Below are 21,101 nucleotides of genomic sequence, written 5' to 3'. Positions count from 1 at the left end.
GAGACATACAGGATAGAATCCACAGCCACCCTCAGTCACCTCACTCTTCAATATGGCATGCTCAAAGGACACCCATTTCTGCAACTCGTGTGGTGCCTCTCAGTTGGCCTAAGATCAAATAAGCATGTCAGATGCTCACCTCACTGCCATGTCACTTTTTAGGAAACAGCTAGGTCGATCTACCACCTGATTCCTATGTCTGCCTATGAGATACTGAAAAACCCATCTTCCTCCACTGCTCATGCTGGTACAATGTTTTTCCCCCAGTTATGGAGCTCTAGAAAAATAAGGCACCCCACCCTAATATTTAGTCTTATATTTTTATTTATTTATTGACCGCCTTCACCCGATGATCCCAGGGCAGCATACAGCATAAAAACACAATGTTAGAAACCATTTTAGAACAACCTGACAATTATCTTCCTACGCAAAGGAACAGAAAAGAAAGACTAGATCATTCTGGGTAGGAGATAAAGGAACTCTTCCTGCTAAAAGTTTCCAGGTTGATGTTAGAATTTCTTCTGCAAGCCGCTTTGGTATTTTATATGAGCGAGAAACCAATGCTGCTATTCATTATCCGATTTAAGATTGTGAAAGCTCTATACTGAATACACTGTGGGAGGAGACTTTTAAGTGACTTTTTTCAAAGCTGGGAAACACATGTGGACCATCATGTCAGAAATGTGGTATAGGAGTTGAGGGCAAGCTTCAGTTTAAAGAGCTGCCCCTTACTCGAAGAAGAAAGAGGGATGGGGGACCTGTGGACTCCTTCAGCTATTGCAAGACTTCCATCAGTTCCAGCTGATGTGGCCAATGGTCAGGTAATGAGGAGAGTCCAGCAACACCTAGAGAGCTGTCAGAGGGTATTCACGCCTGTTCCAGGAATTCACAGAATATAAGCAGATGGACCTTCCTTTGAAATTTTCTCCTTAGGATAGATATTGACACGTGCTGAAACACCCAATTCCTCAGCCATTTACAGCACACAAACTTGTCTCAGAAGCTTTAGCCATGAGGGCACACTGACCCGGCAAACATGTGTCCTCCACAGACTTGGCTGGGAGCGAATCTTCTCATGCATTGCTTGCCAGATGACGAAACACACAAGCATTCTTCAAATTATACTACAGCCTCTGATGCATGCTGGGGGTTTTGAACAAAACCCCAAGTTTTAAGATTTGCATTTGCCAGAACAGCTTGTTTGGTATGCAAGGAGGCAGGGTGGGTTATAGCTATGATTTAGAGCTGCAGTGTCTCTTTCCTAACCCCGTCCAAACTTTTCGTGCGAATCTACTGCTCAAGGAGGCACCCTGTGGATCCTGTTGCTGGAAGAACTCTGCTTATGATGAGTGGGTTTGGGGAAAGGAAGTATGGCAAGGGGGGGTCGGGTCATCCCCCTTCCTCCAGTGAAAGAACCCGCTTGACTTCGTTTCCCAATTATGGTTCAAATCTTAAGAAAACATTTCATCACAGAATGCATAAAGGCGAAAGTTCTGGGAAGTCTGACGTAAGGACAAATAGACAGAAAACAGAAGATCACTGCACCAACACACCACCCAGGGTAGCAAACAGAGTACAAGAATTGCACATCATCCATCAGACAGAAAGATGGAGGAATGTATTGGGGGTCCCACGTTGGCAACCATCAAGGGGGTGAGTGGAATCCTCCTAGAGATCAAAGCCTTTGCTCCTCAAATGACCACAGAAGACAGTATGCCATCACTCCCCTCTTAATAGACCAGCTATTTTAGTTGGCAGTCACTTGCCTCTAGGGTCCCCACTTTTAAATTCCCAATGGCTCACGTGCTATTACTTTAAATAAGGGTAAGAATCAGCTCGATAAGAGAAAATGCCCCCGGTTACAATGCAAGCCAAGAGCAGGGCTGGACGATATTAGGTTTTCAACATCGCAGTGTATCACCAGCCCAAACATTGTGGTTTGGCGATATACCACGATGTTGAAAAAAGCTGCGTTGGTCCTGGCCCTTGAGGCGCTGGGTGAAACTGCCACAGCTCTCACCATGGGAGCTGGGACTCTTTCACCCCAGCGCCTTGCAGGTCGAGGCCAATGCCCAAGCCCGCTGCTCAGCTGGGGGGGAGGATCCCGCCTGACAGCTGAGCAAGCCAGACCACTCCCCAAGATGGAGGGAGCCCTGCAATGGAGCCTAACAGCCGCCGTTAGCAGGGCTCCTTTGCCAGCGAGCCAGTGGCAAGTCTAGGGCTCCATAAAACAGCTTGGCTGAGGTGAGGGCAGCTGTGCTCTCCTCAGCCAAGCATTTTAAAGACACGGAGGAAGGAACAAGCTGTATCAGCACCTCACCAATGCAGCCTGTTTCTCGCTCTGCACTAGGTGCTGGAGGGACTCAGGAGTGGCGGCGGTTTTACCAGCGATATACTGCTGAGTGAAACCGCCATCGCGGTTAGCCCCTCATAGCGATATACTGCTCTATTGCCCAGACCTACTCAAGAGCAGGCTTTTCTCCAAAATTCCGCCACCTTCCACAATTTTCCCTTCTGTGGAAATCTGAAGTGCCCTCCTATGCAAGAAACAGCCCTGTTTAAAATGGCCCTTGCAATGAGAATCTGTGCACTGGATATCAAACAGCTTTACTGTTTTCAGTTATGGCTGTGAAATAAACCCCTAATCCCACCTCCCTTGCAGCTCCTTAAAAAAAAAGAAGACATTCTTCTCATAACTCTCCTCCTCCTCCTCCTCCCCCCTGAACGCAAGCTCATCAGGGATGAGTTCAGAAGCCTCTTTTCTCCGTATTTCCCAGGACTGGATTGCAGAGTACAACTTGCACACCATGCAGAATTGTCACCATGAATTTGTTTAGTCTATGGTTTCCAGTAAAAAGGAATGAGCCTTCTATCTCTCTCCTCCTGCTTTCCTCCCCCCTTTTCAGCATCACTCATTACAACTACCCAGCTCAGAAACCAGAGACACCTTTCTAGCAGCTGGGGGGGGGGGGAAATACACTTTCATTTCTACTGTGTACCTTTTTTGAAGTTTAGCTAAATTAAGGGAACGGTTTGGCAGCTGAACCAAGCTCTTCCCTTGCCTGTATACCTCTAGCCCTCTGCCCCATGCACAAAACACATGGCTGTCGGTGCACCCTTCTTCCCTTGCTTCTGCACTCAAGACATTCTCATGTTCTGCCCTCTACTACTTCCTTAACTCAGTTTCTCACCATTGCAGAGGGCAGCCTATAAGAAAAGCACCTCATCTTCACTTAGGAAGAAATTCCAGAGGAGAAATAACCACAGATATTTGCGTTTAAGAAAATGTGCTCTGTGTCACATTCTGTCTATGCTAGTTATAGCAAGAACTTCAGCTATGCAACCAATTGTAGCTTTTTGGCATGGCCATAAGGAAAGGCCTGAAGGTTTTTATAAAGAATTGGCAGGCAGTTCCTTTACGATACCTACTCCCAGGTGCACCGTGTCCTGCTAGCACAGACATGTGTACAGTACAAAAACCCACAAAAGCAGGCACATGCCGATAAATATACACCCCCCCCAGAAACATTCCTCCTTTGAAATAACACCACCACCGCCTCACAAAAACAAAACAAAACAGGGCTCTGAATATTACCCCCCCCCACCTACACCAGCAGCTTTCCAGAATTCTGCTACCCAATTCTATATAGTGGGTTGGTTGTCTCTAAGAGTCCAAGGGCAAAACAGTGTACGAATTTGTGTCTAAGGGTGCTAATGTGAGCATGCACACAAATAATTCTGTCAACCGACGTTCCCCTTTTATTTACAGTCTGGTCTCTCAGAGCCAAGCAGGCAAAATAATCTAAACATGCCTCATATTAAAATAAATCCAATGCAAGCAATGTATTGCAGTGCTTAGAGCAGAGGGGAGGAGCCCCCAGCCCAAATTTGGCCCAGCACAGATCTCCAAGTTGGCCCGTGGTGCAGCTTCCTCAAAACCACAGGCAGTTGCCCCAAACTTGATGTCATATGTGATGCTAGCTTCAGGCAGGTAGAGAAACAGCTGGAGCATCTGCAGAATAGAGTTCTCTATGTGGAACACTATTACACTCTGCTTGGCCCTTGGGAAGCACAGAGCCCAGGGCTTGCAAAGCCACAGTGTTTCCTGACAGCTGAGCTGGCTGCTGGGCATTTGGGAAGCGCCATGCAAAGTTGTATTGCAAAGGCCAAGCACAGCTATTGCCTTCATGAAAAGAAAAGCAAAACTGGGGATTCCCAAAGCGACAAGGCAGATGATCCGTTTCCCAGAAGAGTTTTAACAAATGCCAAAACAATCTCTTTTGTTTTAACACGCTTGAACTGAATAAGGCATTCCACTGCTGTGTATACCCTGCAGCTTTGAAAGCACATTCCTAAGCATATGCTTTTCCTATCAAAGATTTATGGGAAGTGTAGTTTACCCCTGAGTCACAATTCTCAGCAACCCATAACAAACTACAGCACCTAGAATTCTTTTAGGGCAAGAATGTGCTTTGGGTGTTTCAAGCTATTGGGTGCATACAGGACAATGGTCCACCTAGATCTGCATCATATAGTTTAGCCTTCCCCAACCCTCCACATGCTGTTGGCACTACAACTTAATTGACCATTAGCCATGCTGGTAGGAGTTTGAGTCTAGCAACACCTGCACGTCAACGAGTTAAGGAAGGCTGGTCTGCACTGACTGGCAGCAGAAAAGAGATGCAAGGGGTTGAAACAGATCCCTTCTGCATGCAGTACATGCAATACATGTGCTCTATCCCTGAGCTACAGCTCTACTCTTGTATGTAGTTATTTACAACAAAACCAGTTAATTCTCATCTGGGTTAATTAGGCCTCTGATTTTCCAAGTATGGAACTGAGGCAAGGAGCCCATTATAGTGGGCTGGCAAAGGCCACCCAACATGCCTTTGCAAGTTGGGATTTAAATGTACGCCACTGGTTTTCAGCAAGAAGATAGCCATTACTCTGCTTGACACAGGGGCCATCAATCACCTTCCCAACTTTTTCCAGCTCTGTGCCATTTTGTACAAGCCTCAAGTATTTATATAAAAAAAAAACGCAAGCACTTAGGAAGTCTCTCCCCTGACAGAGCAACTACAAATTGCACACGATCTCAATTTGCATGGGAATGCAAAGGTGAGCAATCCCTAAAAGCAGTGCTAATGAAAAACTAAAGGATGACACTGGGCCATGGGGAGGAATGTTTACAGCTTGAACCTGGCTCTGTTTAGTCTCCATTTACTGCTTTGGAGCCATTGTTTTACGGTGAAGGAAAGCAGGCAGTCGCCAGCACTTGCAGGCATGGGGCATCTGGAGCTGGGTTATCCAAGCCAAAACCATCCATGGGCCAGCTAGCACAAGAAACTCTGGGCAGTTTCAGACTGAAACTTCTAAGGCTAAACACATTAAACCAGAAAAGCAGCTTTGTGCAGAGCTTTCAGCCTGATCTTCATTGTGGGTTGCTGTCCCATAACCCCCTAGTCAGACTTGGTTACAAGCAGACTAGTGACCCAAATGGTTGACTTGCCTTCACTACCATGCAATTTATTGAGGACTCTGGAATCAGATGGAATGAAAGGGATGGAAAGAAGCAGGACCTAAGGATGCAAAGTTCAGCAGGGTATGTTACCTTTGATCTTGGGAGGCAGCATCTCCTGCCCCCTTAACTCACAGAATCGTAGAACTGAAGGGTTGGAAAGGACCCCGAGAGTCATCTAGTCCAACCCTCTGCAATGCAGGAATCTCAACTAGATCATACATGACAGGTGGCCATCCAACCTCTGCTTTGAAACCTACAAGGAAGGAGAATCTGCCACCTCTTGTGGGAGTCTGCTCCACTGTAAAACAGCTCTTACTGTCAAAAAGTTCTTCTTGATGCTTAGTCGGTATTTCAGATACAGCATTTAGCAGCCAGTACCTGCAGATGCAGGTGGCGCTGTGAGTTAAACCACAGAGCATAGGGCTTGCCAATCAGAAGGTCGGCGGTTCAAATCCCTGTGATGGGGTGAGCTCTCATTGCTCAGTCCCTGCTCCTGCCCACCTAGCAGTTCAAAAGCACGTCAAAGTGAAAGTAGATAAATAGGTACCACTCCGGTGGGAAGCTAAATGGCGTTTCTGTACACTGCTCTGGTTTCTCCAGAAGCGGCTTAGTCATGCTGGCCACATGACCCAGAAGCTGTACGCCGGCTCCCTCGCCCAATAAAGCAAGATGAGCACCGCAACCCCAGAGTTGTCCGCGACTGGACCTAATGGTCAGGGGTCCCTTTACCTTTACCTGCAGAATAAACATCCCTTTGAAACAAACAAACAAGCAAACAAAAGATTTTGAAATGTCACTATTAGACTTGTGCAATGCCATTTTGTGCATAATGGGGGTGGGGACTTGTCCAACTCAGTATCCCACCTCCACCCAAAGTTTCTTCAGTGGAAGAATGTTAAGGAGAGCAATGCACAGTTAACTTTCCCTAGCTCGCGGCTGCGCCTTATGGCTAGGCTAGGCTCCGTCCAACCTGTCCTGTTCCCCTCTTACACCCAAGCACTGCATGGCACAGGCAGCTCAATCCTATCCATGAGTCACCACTGAAGTCAGTGAGACTTACGCCTGGGTACAGGGGCTGTGGACAAAAGGTAGCCTCTCTGCACAATTCTTGCACTGTTAGCATGAAGAACTATTTGGGCAGGAATGTGCCTGCCAGCACACACAAAGTTTAATTTATTAAAGGAAGGAAAGCAACATAAACTTGCATTGTGGTTACTTGCTAAAGAGACGTGGGAAGGCAGCTTCCGCCAGTGAGCAGGCTATCAGCAGCCTCAGTGCAGAACACTATGGTAATCATACCTGCCCACTTAACTTCCTGGCTGCCAATGACAGCAGAATAGCAAAAGGGCCAATTCTTGCAACCACTGGGTTTGCGGTTGCCATCTGGCACTGGTGAGGCTGCCTGCATCCTGTCCATCGCCGATTACACAAAGCCGCATGTTCCATAATGCTTTTTAATGCACTCTACTGCAAGTTTCAGCTATTAAACACGTTTGCATTGATGCACAAGCCTTCAGCATTGCTTGTGCAGGGCCCACATACAAATGTCAGGCCATGGGCAGAGACCATACACACAGCTGAATTTCAAACAGAATTTTTACAGGGTATTGGCCTTAATTACCAAGTTTCTATGGAAAAACCAAAGAAAGAAACTGCCCAGCTTCTGACTCAAAGCTTACTGACATGTTAATAGAATTGTCCTAGCTCTGTAGAACAGTAAGGGCAGACAATGACCACAGCGACACCAAAAGTGAAACAATCAAAACCTATTATAATTGCCTGGTTATGTTCCAGAGACTCAGTTGCTAACCAGTGTTAGTACCTCAGATATATAATCTAATCTAATCTAATGGCACCTTAAACCTAGGTTATGGTTGCCACAACAGAATATCTAGGTGTCATCCCTACCCCCGGTTGAAATATTAGAATTAGTATTATTAAGAATAAGAACAATTTCATTTCTATACTGCTTTATATTTTAAAGAACAAATCTCAAAGCAGTTTACAACACATTAAAACACCGAATAAAACAATCCAGAATACAGTGGACCCTCTGGATACTAATTAAGTTCCGGGGGTCCATTTGCACCCCAAAATAACATAGAGGTGCACTTCTGCGCGCGCGCACACAGTGCGATCGAGCGCTTCTGCACATGTGCAAGCAGTGAAACCTGGAAGTACACACTTTTGGGTTTGCCATGGCCGCAACCCAAAGATTCCGCATTCAGAGGGATACGTAAGTAGAAGTTCGACTGTAAAACAAATTCAAGCTACAGGAAAATTATTTCAGATCCTTCTCTAAGCAACATTTTGCTTTCCCCAGTCACCAGCCTGGCATCCAGAAATCTCCCAAGTGGTTGCAACTGGACCTATGCCAGTTGCAAAATGCGCTTGGTGCCTGGCTAATTTCTAACACTGTTCCCAACACATTCGACACTGGCTGATTTTTTAGCGTTTGCTGTAATCCACACAGAGAAGGTGTTCCAAAGCTTGGTGCAGCCCACAAAGCAGCCCTTTGTCTCTGATACCCACTTGCTTGGCCATGCAAGGACAATGGCACAGCAAACTAGGATGGCAAAACTGATCTGAAAGCCCGGGCAGGTTGCTATGGGGACAGGTGGTGCTTTAGGTAACCATACCCAAGACCATTTAAAGACTTAAAGGCCAGATCTTCCATATAAATTAAGCCCAGAAATGGACAGGTAACCAAATGAAGTTGGAACAAATCGGGCTTCCATATTTTAAACCACAGAGCCTAGGACTTGCCAATCAGAAGGTCGGCGGTTCTAATCCCCGCGACGGGGTGAGCTCCTGTTGCTCGGTCCCTGCTCCTGCCAACCTAGCAGTTCGAAAGCACATCAAAGTGCAAGTAGATAAATAGGTACTGCTCTGGTGGGAAGGTAAACGGTGTTTCCGTGCGCTGCTCTGGTTCGCCAGAAGCGGCTTAGTCATACTGGCCACATGACCCGGAAGCTGTACGCTGGCTCCCTCGGCCAATAAAGCGAGATGAGCGCCACAACCCCAGAGTCAGTCACGACTGGACCTAATGGCCAGGGGTACCTTTACCTTTACCTTTCCGAAAAGTGTTTAAAAGGCAGCCTCACGAAGAACACATTGCATAAGTCTAGTCTGGGAGTAAACAAAACATAGATAACTAATGCTCAGCATGTCTTCAAGAAAGAACCAAGTTGTTGAATCAACCAAAGCTGATAAAAACCACCAGGGTCCAAGTGTATGGCCCAAGCTGCACACTTGCTCCTACGAGGGCAGTACAGCCCCATCCAAAGTAGAACGAATACCACTTTTTGATACTAGCCAAAATTCCTGGCAAGCCAACAGTACTTCTCTCTTATCTGGGTTTCCTTTCATTTGATTTCTATTTGCTGGGTGCTGGTACCCTCCTGCTTTCCTATAATACAACACGTCACCCAAAGAATGGACGACCCACTTGACCTTCCACTGCAGAGTCCACTTCGTCTTCTGTTCTTCCCTTTTTAATTCCGGGTACATATTGACTTTTGATTAAATGGCAACTTTGGAAAACTTGAGCTCTCCAAGAGAGACCTTGCTGACAAGGCTGATCTTTGACAAGGATTTTGAGCCAAAATAGTCATCATTGCTAGTAAAGGCACAATTCAGACAGTTGAAAGGCTATTTTAAATCTAGATAAGCACTAACATTTCATGCACAAGAACCTTTCCTTCATTCTAGGAAACCCCATGCCTAGGATTCCCCAATGTGACACCCAGGGTTCCAGCAGACACCCCCCTCTGACACCCACAAAGGACACCTGCTACTCTCTGTTAAAAAACACCGAGAGGGATATTTTTGATTGTTTCATAGTGGATGGTCTGGTATTTCTGTGTGCTTTACTTGTTTCATAGGTATTTTGTCTGTTTTTTTTTGCAGGGAGAGGGTTCTGAGCATTGTCAGCTTTTCTTCTGTGAAACGCGTATTTTGTGGTGCCCCTGACAGTCCATTTTGGCTTGAAAATATTTATTTACAGTGCTTTTTAGCATACAGTGGTACCTCTAGTTAAGAACTTAATTCATTCCGGAGGTCCGTTCTTAACCTGAAACTGTTCTTAACCTGAAGTACCACTTTAGCTAATGGGGCCTCCTGCTGCTGCTGCACTGCCAGAGCACGATTTGTGTTCTCATCCTGAAGCAACGTTCTTAACCCGAGGTAATATTTCTGGGTTAGCAGAGTCTGTAACCTGAAGTTTTTGTAACCCAAGGTACCACTGTATTACATTGTTGTATTGTACTTCAATATTTTATTGCAAGCCACCCCAATAACTTATTGAAAGAACAGAGTATTAATCACTACTGTCCAGAGTGGCTAGACATGGCTTCGCCTAGCTTGAAACCACATACTATCAAGACCCAGAAACGTTTAGTGTTTCTGTCCTCATGCATACTCCCGGCTCCTCAAGCACACAGGTTAAATGCACAGAGCACACATCTCAATTGTTTGCTTGCGTCACAGCAAGGCTTATCTAGGATAGTTCTTCCTCGAATGGCATATAGGTTGTTTAGACTACCACAATCCCCTGCCAGGATGGTAACCTCCTACAGTCCCTCCTTTCTATTGTTCATTAATGAGTTGTACTCATTATGCTATCATTATGCTATCAGACGAGTCATAAGCAATCGCTTTTTCAATACTATTTGCACCTGCAAATGTTCTGGGGTTGTCACACTGCTTCATTTCCTGTCAGGGCATTTCTTCTGCTGAAATCCTGCAACTTTTTCCTCACACCACAAATGTTCTGAGTGTTTCTCATCTCACTTTTGTTGAGCTACACACAGCCCCTCTAATGCAGCAGCACTGGGGGGAAAGCATAGAAGAACTAAGAGAGCAGAACGAACCCACCTTAAACGCACCATTATGTTGTATCGAGAACACTTGCAGAATGCACAAGCTCAATAAAACAACGCTCTGAGGGAAACGGCATTGGCTCCTTGCCTTGAGGCACTAATCTCACTAGGATAACACAGCTCTCTTGAGTGATGCAAAGGGACAAGAGAATGGCTGAGCCAGACAAGTCCCTACAGAAAATGGGATCTCCAGCACAAGGACTCTGTTCTCTCTGCTGTGCAGTCACGTGACTTTTGAGAGAGGGATTCAGGCAGGCTGGCTCAGTTTCAAGCCTTGGGCCTAACTCCACCTTCAGTCTTCAATAGCGACAATAACTTTAGAGCATGGGGAGGGAGCTCAACATTCAAAAGCTCCACTTCATTGCCAAGCCAGATGTTCCTGCTTTCAAGATGCTAGTGTTTCCTCTGTAACCAGCCTCCCCCCCCCAACACAAAAAAACCCCCTGCCCAAACATCTCAGCAGTCTCTGTGCCTTTTGGGGGTTTGATCCAAAAACCTGATTTATTCCCCTGTGTTTATCAGGGGTAACTGAAATTAATAACATAATTGTTTAACCTGGACGGTTAAGTCCAGTCAAAGGCGACTATGGGTTTGCGGCACTCATCTCACTCATCAGGTTGAGGGAGCCGGCGTTTGTCCACAGACAGCTTTCCGGGTCATGTGGCCAGCATGACTAAACGCTTCTGCTGCAACGGGACACCATGACGGAAACCAGAGTGCACAGAAACACCGTTTACTTTCTCACCACAGCGGTACCTGTGTATCTATGTGCACTGGTGTGCTTTCGAACTGCTAGGGTCAGAGCAACGGGAGGTCACTCTGTCTTGGGGATTCGAACCGCCAACCTTCTGATCGGCAAGCCCAAGAGGGGGTTGGACTAGATGATCCTCAGGGTCCCTTCTAACTCTACAATTCTATGCTTCTATGAATAAGCACCAGAATTGGGAAGCACCGGGGCCACAGATATTTTAAAGCTAGGCCTCTCAAACCTGCAGCATTCATAATTTACTGAGTAAGTACACACTAAACCAAGAATCTAACCTTGCGAGTGCAGCTTTAACACACCCTGTGAACACAGCTCAGGCGAATAAGCCCAATGAGATGTTATTTATACAGAACATTCTGAATTAAGACAATGGAAACCTACCACTCACACCCTCATACATTTCGTGTCCTTGATCAGAAAGTAAGAACTAACCTGCTCCAGCTTAAATTGTTTATTCAACCACCCTGGGACCCGTGCCAAGCTTTGCAAACACCCAATGCAAGGAGAACTACTTTTGTTAACGGGAATAGAGCTGCTCAAATCTGCTGTATGGCTTCCCACAGGTGGCTGCGCATGAGATAAGGAGGGAAAAGGCAGACAAACAGGAGGAACAGATACAAGAGACTGGCTTCTTCTGAAGGATCAAAGAGCTGCAACATCTGTCCAAGGAGAGCAGTCGAAAAAGACAGCAGTCACCTTGCTGTATCCAAATGTAAAGAATTCACAGATGAATCCAAGGAAGCAATGACTCAAGCCGCCATTTTACATTTCCCATCATGTATATTGACAGAGTCAGAATAGGTTACTGTGGTTAATAGCCATCTAGCACAGGGCTGATGATGGCCGGCCAAGCACACATGTCAGAAGGTGTTAATGGCAGGCCAGCTTATCCTCTCAGTTGTATGTTCATGTCAGAATGTGCCCTCTCTGTAAGCACACAGTCAGAGGTGAAGCTGTTGATTTGAGATAACTCTCAGTTACCTAGCCTCTCTGATGACCCTGGGACTCCTTATCATGTAAGCAGGCTCAGGAAAGCGCTTACGTGGAAGTATCACTTTCATTGTGTAGAAATGGGGATCAGTTACACACAGACCACAATAGGGAACAAAAGGAGATGTTTCAGGCTGCATCCATGCTGGGGCTCTGACGTTAAAAAACATACGGAAATGTAAAGGTTGCAACTCTACCATGTCAAGAGGATAGTATTTAGCACAGGGGAAGAAAAAAAAAACCCTAATCAAGAGAAATGAAGCCCCTAAACTGGCTCTCCTCTTCTAGGCTGTGCACTGACTCAAGAGCGATATTTTGATTTTTTAAAAAAAATGTGGAAGCATAAAGCATGCTAATTATGTAACTGCATGCAGATGCATTCAGATTTCCAGCATTTATTCCAGTTACAGAATATGTATTTCTTGGCACAGACTCTGCAATACTTTTAGTATAGAAATTTAACTACATTATTGTGAAAACTAAAACAGCTCAGTCAATAGAACACAATACTCTTTAATCTCAGGGTTGTGGGTTCAAGCCCCACACTGGGGAAAGAGATTCCTGCATTGCAGGGGGTTGGACTGGATGACCCTCGTAGTCTCTTCAAACTCTACAATTCTATGATTCTGTAAGCATGGTGACTAAATCTGTGCCTTTGGGCAATATCCAAAAAAGACAAGCGGCCAGCAGGCAGTCAGATAAAACTTAGCTTTTAACGCCAAGTCATTGTGTTAGATCACTCAAGCCTGTTCGAGATTTCCACCAGGCACATCTGCTCGGAAACACTTTTCAGTTCCCCACCTGTACTTTTTAATCCCAGTTGGAGAAGACCAGGAATGTTTAAGACTTTTCCAAGGGAAGAGTTCAATGTCCTCCATTCTCTCTGATCCCTGTTTTCAAAGGCAGGGAGGAAGTCAGTAGTAAATGCATTCTCTTCTCCACCCATCCCCTGCTATTTTTCACCCACACTGGAATCTCACCAACTGCAGACGAGACAAATATGCCATTTAAATACTAGGAGGAAAGATTAAGGGACTCAGGAAGTTGGCTGGTTGGCAGGGGTGAGGAGGTCAGTAGAGCTTGAGGCACAATGGCAGGTGAGGAGGTTTCAGGTCAGGATGCTACATGAGTTGCTATTAAGTGCAGAGAAAGAAGTGTGTGGGATGCGCTTAAGAAACTCACAACAACCTATTGCATCAACTGCAGGAATGCAAAAGCCGAGTTACAGAAAGCTAGCAACTGACTTGCTCCTCCAAACTTCTCAAGCAAAGACAGGCTCTTCTCACCGTACAAATTTACATAAAGCAGCTAGAGTTGGTACCAAAGTACAGGTATCCTGCTAATACAGTAGGCCTGTTCTCCTGTTGCAACAGCTGTGCTCTCTGTTTTGCCCAGTCACCAGAAATTTAGCTAAACACTGTCATGCCATGCAAATAAAGCTACTGGTTCTTTTGAGGCCACAACAATATTTGAGGCCGCAACAAAGCTGAAGGACTAAATTTGCTTGCTGAGAAACATGCTGTTCTGTGTGCTCCCTTTGAAAACTTATATTGTGATACGATTTAGCCAACTCCTCCATGGTCAATTTGTCAAAGGTGTGAAAGACACACAATTCTCTGCTAATAAAGGCTGGGAAGCCCTCAAGGGTTTTGAAGGCAGATCACTGAGTAAGAACAACCTGACCCAGCTGGGGAGCTTTTACAAAGCAGGAATGATCACCCTGGATTTTATGGGGAACAATACACAGCCTGGTTGAAAACAAGAGGCTCAGAGTAGATATATTAAGTGTTTCTTAGTGAGGAAGCAGCCACCTTGAGCCAGGCACTGTTTCTTCTGAAGTTGCTATAAATAAACTAAACTCCAGGCCCCATCTGGGAGCCACACAAAACTTCGTGCAGGTTATCAGGATACTATAAAAAAAAAATTATATATAAGCAGCAGATAAAAGCCATAAAAAAGCATATTGAAATAATGAGTTAAGACAAGTGATTTTAAGGGATATTCATTATATAAACATATATTCATTATGTTCATTATCTGGTCTAAAATGAAATCTGAGTTTAGTATAAATATGCTAAATCCAACATTTCTCTTAAAACTGAATTCAGGATCCTCTAACAAAAGGCTTACCAAACCTTTTGGACCAGTGGGCACATTTTGAAATACTGTGGGTGCCAGTCGCAAAATGGCTGCCATGAAGTGGGTGCATATTTGTATTTTCATACTAGGAAAGTTTAAACCTACTGAATTTCTGCCTACCATGGAGCTCTTAAATACAGCGGTACCTCGGTTACGCTTCAGGTTACATACGCTTCAGGTTACAGACTTCGCTAACCCAGAAATAATACCTTGGGTTAAGAACTTTGCTTCAGGATAGGAACAGAAATCGGGCTCCGGGAGTGCGGCAGCAGCAGGAGGCCCCATTAGCTAAAGTGGTGCTTCAGGTTAAGAACAGTTTCAGGTTAAGAACGGACCTCCGGAATGAATTAAGTTCTTAACCCGAGGTACCACTGTACACGCAAGAACCCTCCCTTCCAATGCCAAACCTTAAACCAAAACATAGGCTGCCATCCTATGTTCTCTTACATGGGAGTAAGCCCCATTAAACACGAAGAGACTTACTTCTGAGTAGACATGTATACAATCGTGATGCAAGTCAACCATATGGTACAATTGGTTTTAGCTCCTGCACAGTAGGTGACATGCCCAAGCCTCTTTGTTTTTACATGAGCTCGGGGGACATTCTTAAACATCCATCCATCCATCTTGTGTAATAGTATTTGGAGAAAATAACCATGTAGCCTGCGAGTCAGTTTGGACTCACAGCTGTCCATGGAGGCACAGGTCAATTCTGTGTCCAGGGCAGCTGTCTACCAGCTCCATCTGGTACGCAGGCTGAGACCCTACCAGCCTGCGGACTGTCTTGCCAGAGTGGTGCATGCTCTGGTTATCTGGACTAGTGCAATGAGCTCCATGTGGGGCTACCTTTGAAGGTGACTCAGAAACTACAATTAAACCAGAATGCAGCGACTAGACTGGTGACTGGGGGCAGCTGCCGAGACCACGTAACACCGGTCCCAAAAGATCCACAATGGCTCCCAATACATTTCTGAGCACAGTTCAAAGTATTGGTTCTGACCTTTAAAGCCCTAAACAGTATTGGCCCAATATACCTGAAGGAGCGTCTCCACCCCCATCGTTCAACCCAGACACTGAGGTCCAGCACTGAAGGCCTTCTGGTGGTTCCCTCACTGTGGAACACCCTCCCATCAGATGTTAAGGAGACAAGCAATTATATAACATTTAAGAAACATCTAAAGGCAGCCCTTTATAGGGAAGCTTTTTAAGGTTTAATGTTTTACCATGTTTTTATATATGCTGGAAACTACCCAGAGTGGCTGGGGCAACCCAGTCAGATGGGCAGGGTACAAATTATATCTGAACTCAGAAGAAACTACCACAAGAAAGACGCATGCGCAACAGAAAGAGACAGGCTACAGAGATTCGAAGAGCCAGAAAACAAGGCAGAAGCAGGAAAAGTGCATGAAAAGGGAGGAGAAAACAGCAGCTCTTTAGGACGCCAGGGATTCCTAATGCCCTGTGTTCCAACAAGTCACTCATCACTCACAGCTCTGAGTCACTCATTGGCTGAAAACACTGACAGGAGTTTAGCAGACATCACTTAGAAGGATATGTGCATATTTTGCTTCACAACTTTCTTTACAGGAAATCTGGAGACTTTAAAAAAATGAATGCTTAGAGTCCGGGGCCTCTGCTTGGGGGTGCCAATGAAGACCTTCTCAAGTACCATGGCATACATGGGCAGTGCATAGGGAACCCCTGCTCTGACACATAGGGAGGGAAATAACAAACTTTTTATTAAGAAATGGTTTATTGAATACCTACGAACAAATCACAAACAGATCAAGACATTAGCGGGACTATTGTAAAAGCTTGCAGTTTCTAAAAAGTAACAGATAAAAAAAAAGAATAGGTTGAAACAATTTGGGATATGCAGGAAAGACAAAAACAATGTTAAGGAACCGCAGAAAGAGGGGGAGAGAAGTCAAGATTTAAAATGACAGAATTACTGTTGTTTGATTTGTGAAATGTTTTCTTTGTTATAACTGAAAACCATAAATAAATATTTTAAAAAAAAAAAACAGGGAGGGGTGGAGACAGGAGAGAACAAATAAAAAGTCTGCTATTCTTTGCACGCAGGGGGCATATTTCAAGGCAAGCTTTATAAATATCATCCCATAGCTCATGTTTGTTGCATTTATTGCCACCATTTATGACTATCAAACAAAGTTGACATTTACTTTCCATCTCATGGTGAAACATACACTGCTTTTGCCAGCAATTATTTACCAGCTTGGTTTCTGATAAAATCCGGAGCAACCGATTGTGGGGCAGCCCTGTACTCGGTCGTGGCCCCTTGTCCTCAACGGAGTGATCTTCCTAAGCACTAAAAAATAAATTAATTCCACTTCACAATTGCTCCCTTGCCTCTAAGCCATGTGCACTGCATGCCCAGACATTGCGGTGGTGTAAAAGGCTTTCTTTAGTTGCAAAACCAGTATGTTTCTAATCCAGCTATTATGCCCGCTTGTTCAGGAAATGCACGATTTACAAAAAGGGCAAGGATTTAACCAGGTGTTTTCTCAGAGCATATTTAGACAGGTTCACTTCCAGTTTGAAAGCAATACTAGGTAACTGGGCTCCAAACTTTTTATTATTATTATTAATCCTTTGAGAATGTTTGATTTTTTGCTCACAGTTTTGCGTGAATCAGGGCTGCAGCCCACACTATTCATGGCTTTGCTTGCAATTCCATTTGCAGCCTAGGTAGAACTTAAACAGCTATTAGAAGTCACCCCAGAACTAGCCCTGCTAAACATCTTCCAAGATAATAATGCTCACACACACTATAAAGAGCTCATAACCTACCTACTCTCAGCAGCCAGAAACAACATAGCCAGACACTGGAGAAACCTGTCAGGAGTAAACATGGGCCAATGGTATCAAACTATATGGGAAACAGCCTTATTAGAAAAATTAACCAATAGACTGAATGAAACTGTCACGGGGACAAATAGAATATATGCCTTCATTCCAGTATGGCTCCCCTTTATCACATACACAGCCCAACAAGACAACAAGAACTCACCGACAGCATTTGAATCAATATGGCTGACCTGGCCCAACAACCCCCACCCCATGAACAAATCTAACTGCAGCCAACTAAAGATAACCAACCATGCCCTAGGCTCCCCCAACCTCTCTCACTACCAAGAAAAATGTATGTGTGTATACATAAAATATATATAAAAAAGGTAAAGGTAAGGGACCCCTGAGAGTTAAGTCCAGTCGCAGATGACTCTGGGGTTGCGGGCTCATCTCGCTTTACTGGCTGAGGGAGCCGACATTTGTCCACAGACAGTTTTTCCGGGTCATGTGGCCAGCATGACTAAGCCACTTCTGGCACAACACGACACCGAAACCAGAGCAGCGCACGAAAACGCCATTTACCTTCCCGCCAGAGCGGTACCTATTTATCTACTTGCACTTTTTTTGGCGTGCTTTCGAACTGCTAGGTTGGCAAAAGCTGGGACCAAGCAACTGGAGCTCACCCCGTCACAGGGATTCGAACTGCTGACCTTCTGATTGGCAAACCCAAGGGGCTCAGTGGTTTAGACCACAGCGCCACCTGCGTCTCTTAATACATGTACATATAAAATAGATGAATTAGTGAACCTGCTTAAGTGACACTGGCACAAAACCCCACAAATATACTAAATATTACCACCCCAGTCCCCTCTCTCCCCCACCTTATACAGAATAAGGTGGGGGAGAGGGGACTTGGGTGGTAATATTTCTCACATCAAATGTAAAAAAGGACTATACGACTTGAGAAAAGACAATGCACATTTTTTGTGAACCATGAAAATCTTTAGTATTTTTTTTAAAAAAGCCTGAAGCTTAGTCAGCCATGCACTTATTCCAAAGACTAGGAAAGCTGCAATATGCATTAATGCTGATCACAAAAAAAAACCATACTACTTGTACAAAGCAGCCGCAAGAGGAATATGCAATAAACATTATTCTGATGAAGTGATGCCTGTTGGGCAGTAAGAAACGTTGACACAAGGTTTGCCCCACTCTCTCCTTCCCTTGATCCAGATTTGTTCTTAGCACAGCTATTTAGGTCACCCAGAAGAAAGAAGCAGAAGCTCAGGGCATTGAGACCTACTTCCAACAAGATCTCCCCTGAGCTTCCTTTGGGACACAGTGTCCCAGAATCTCTCTTCCCAAACTCCACTTGCAGTTGCTCTTGGCTCTCTCTTTCTAAAATAAAATTTGCTTTTGTGACAAAAAAGTAAACACATATAACTAGCATATAGTTAAGAGCATTGCTTGTATCTTTGTTTTACTGTAAAATATTTGTTCTTCTTTACGTATGACCAGAATTACCCTTCTTTGTTTACACTGGCATCTTATACAGCCATTACACATAGGCTGTGTGTGGCCTATGGTTATCAGTTATGTTCCTTTAGTGCTACGTATTTAATTAAGAAATACCATGCTACTTAACATTTTCCTTCTGCCTTTTGAAAAATTGTTCCTGTCCTTCACCTTCTGTGTCAGTTTTTCCATCAACATAATTGTCCCAATTTGTCTCCTAACTGTTGACCTTCCAGTTATCCTCAAGCATGCTGCTGATATTAATAATTTTAATAAGCCTTTTTTTGTAACATTTTTTACTTCCGTCATCAAAGATGGATAACACCATCCTGGACTCTTAATTAGTACCTGACCCGTTATAAGTGCCATTTTGTAAAAGGTTACCACCCATCCTGAGAATTCCTGCATCTTCTCACCTGACCACCACATATGAAAATAGGTATCTGCCCGTCCACAGCCTCTCCAACAGAGTGGGCTATTTGTACTTGAAATCTTGCTAAGAGTGCAGGGAAACAGGCACCATCAATGAATAACTTGAAATGGGATTAAGTTCCAGATTTTGTTCCACTTTATGGGGTCAATTTTAACCTGTAAGTGCTGTTCCCACAGTTCAATGTACAAGTGGATTTTTTGCCGCAAAATCTTGAGAATTTCAGATAAGAGTTTTAAAATTAGCTGTTTTTCAGGGAACCAATGAACCTAATTATCCTAGTTCCCCCACTTCATGGTCTGATCTCGGTTTTAAACAGTTTGAGACAATGACAAGCAAAACCATCACAGAAACAGAAGGAGTCCAATGGCTCAAAGGGTCAGTGCATCTGGCTGTTAACCAGAAGGTTGGTGGTATGAGCCCGCCAAAGGACAGCTGTGGGCAGGATTCCTGTACTGCAGGGGCTTGGACTGGATGACCCTCAGGGTCCTTTCCAACTCTTCAATTCTAGGATTAAAATTTCCAGAGCCTGCAGCACCCAAAACGGATTTAACCAGACTCTAAATTGTCACACAGGTGGAAGTCTCTGTTGGCCACAGATGCAGCCTTCCAGTGACCTTAAAATGTTATTTTGCTGAATGCAGTCCTTCTCATTCCAGAACTTCTTCCCCTCTAGTGTACAGTGGAACCTTGGTTTTCAAACGTAATCTGTTCCGGAAGACTGTTTGAATTTCGAAACGTTCAAAAACCAAGAACTCGATACAGAAACCTCCAAACGGAAAAATTAATATGAAAAACTACGGCGTTCGAGTTCTGAATCATTCGTCAACAGAGACGTTTAGAAACCGAGGTTCCGCTGTACTAGGAAACAAGTTTCATCTTCTAGATGTTGGTTAAATTCTGACACTTATTTTTATTTACATTGAAAAATTTACAAGATAATACACACATTTAAAACTTGGGCTAATAAGTATTAAGAAGTTTCGCTTGTGCAGGAGAGAGTTCCCCTTTCTCTCCCACCCCCCCAACCCCAATGCTGCGTATTGGTGGAACATGGGACTCCGCTCTATGATGAGTTCTACAAAATAAAAAACATACAACACACACAAATTTTAAAGTGTGAACTAAACACCAATTAATTCAGGGACCTCAGGCCTGGCAGGGCAGGTGCGACCCTCTAGGCCGCTCACTCTATGGCACTTGGAACTTTCTCTAGGTCACACATAGTCTTGCACTCAGCTCTTTTAGCCTGACTGGAATGTGTCCTTGAACTTGAATAATCCTTCTTGCTTGCCCGGATGGAGGGTGGTGTGGGTGTACATGCAGAAAGGTAAAATTGACATTCATTGATCTGCTCTTTTATGCTTCTGGCCCCGCCTATTGCTGGCATACAGTCCTGGAGGTGATGGAAAAGGTTCCCCAATTCCACAGCAAAACGATGCCTTCGCTTGGGGGAGGGGAGGGAGGGACAGGGAGACCAAAGCCAAATGCAAAAGCCTCCAGCTCCACTCCCCAGCTGACCGAGCTGTCAGGCACCTACCACAACACCCTGGCAGAGAAATGCTTCCAGCTTGTTAAGCAAATAAAGGGCAAGTCCAACCCCACAGAGTAAATAGGACTCTGACACATTCAAATATCTCAGCTGGAGAGCAGGACCTGGAGCCTCATCATTAACTCCAGCAGGAAAGTGGACTTTAAAGCCTGGAGAAAGTGTCTTGCTCCCCAGATAAGCAGCTGACAAAAGCATTTGCTCAGCTGGCACACTGCACAGTCGCTTTCTGGTTCACGGCCTGGCCCAGGTGCACAGCTCAAACCGAAAATGCCTGTGCTAAATTGAAGGCCTGTGGTCCACTAAAAATGGTTAGAGAAATGGGACTCTGAATGGCCAGATCTGACAATTCATCCACAGAAGGACGTGTGAAATCATGCAAGTATGTGAGGATATATTTTTGGCTTGCTGGATACCTTCATTAAATACTGGGGCTGCCAAATTCACAGCTTCAGCAGAAATAACCTATCTCACATGAGACCCAAGAGCATCAATTAACA

The 21,101-nt window shown here is 44.7% G+C and overlaps 1 protein-coding gene across 1 annotated transcript in view; it reads right to left on the bottom strand.

The window, feature by feature from the left end:
• Positions 1–21,101, bottom strand: part of NHERF1 (NHERF family PDZ scaffold protein 1) — a 59,251-nt gene that overhangs the window by 21,471 nt on the left and 16,679 nt on the right. The gene's annotated exons all lie outside the window — the stretch shown is intronic.

The sequence above is a fragment of the Podarcis gaigeae genome, assembly GCF_964106915.1.
Source record: "Podarcis gaigeae genome assembly, chromosome: 2".
Taxonomy (NCBI): domain Eukaryota; kingdom Metazoa; phylum Chordata; class Lepidosauria; order Squamata; family Lacertidae; genus Podarcis; species Podarcis gaigeae.
Note: the sequence above shows the minus strand (reverse complement) of the source record. Positions and strands in the feature narration are given on the sequence as shown.